Source organism: Mastomys coucha, unplaced genomic scaffold, assembly GCF_008632895.1.
Source record: "Mastomys coucha isolate ucsf_1 unplaced genomic scaffold, UCSF_Mcou_1 pScaffold3, whole genome shotgun sequence".
Taxonomy (NCBI): Eukaryota; Metazoa; Chordata; class Mammalia; order Rodentia; family Muridae; genus Mastomys; species Mastomys coucha.
In genome coordinates, this window is record NW_022196909.1 from 45,463,874 (window position 1) to 45,464,659 (window position 786).

Consider the following 786-nt stretch of genomic DNA (forward strand, 5'->3'; position numbering starts at 1 on the left):
TGTAGACCAGGCTGGCTTCGAACTCAGAAATCCGCCTGCCTCTGCCTCCCAAGTGCTGGGATTAAAGGGAAGTGCCACCACCGTCCAGCCAAGCAGTGGTATTTTAGGACTCCTGCTATTGGGATTGGTCCGTGTCAGCTGGGAGACCTGACCACTTCCCTCTGAACTCGGAAGTCCAACCCACTGGCCTCTAGCATCAAGAGCTCTGTGTGTGTGTGTGTGTGTGATGGGGGGCATTCTGCTATGGAAGAAACAAGGAGGATCAGGAGGGATTCTGGGAGGAGCTAAAGATACAGAAGTGGTTGATGCTAGGGTGGGGGTTGGGGGAGTGGAACTGAACACCACCTACCACAGGCCTCAGTGGATCTGCCCAAACCAAAATGGAATCATCCATGCTCAATGCCATAAAACCAAACAGACATTTTACCAGACCGATTCCCCCCAAAAGATACGTTTCCCCTGCAAACAGGAGAGCCTAGCACACCTGAGTCAGTAAGATAAGGAAGCGCCTTCTCAATCTTGAAAATGACATGGATTTATCTATGGGTGGGGCGGGCACTCACACACACAAACACACGCGTGCGCGTGTGGCACAGCAAGGATCTGGAGGCCAGAGAGTAACTTGTGAAAGTTTGTTCTCTCTGCAGTGTGCCTTCCTTCAGAAGACAGAGCTCAAGTCAAGCAGCGAGCAGTCATCTCGCCAGCCCAAGGCCCTCTGATTTTAAATTTTATTTTATTATTTTGATTAATGTGTATGCATGTGGGTCTGATCTCCCTGGAGCTGGA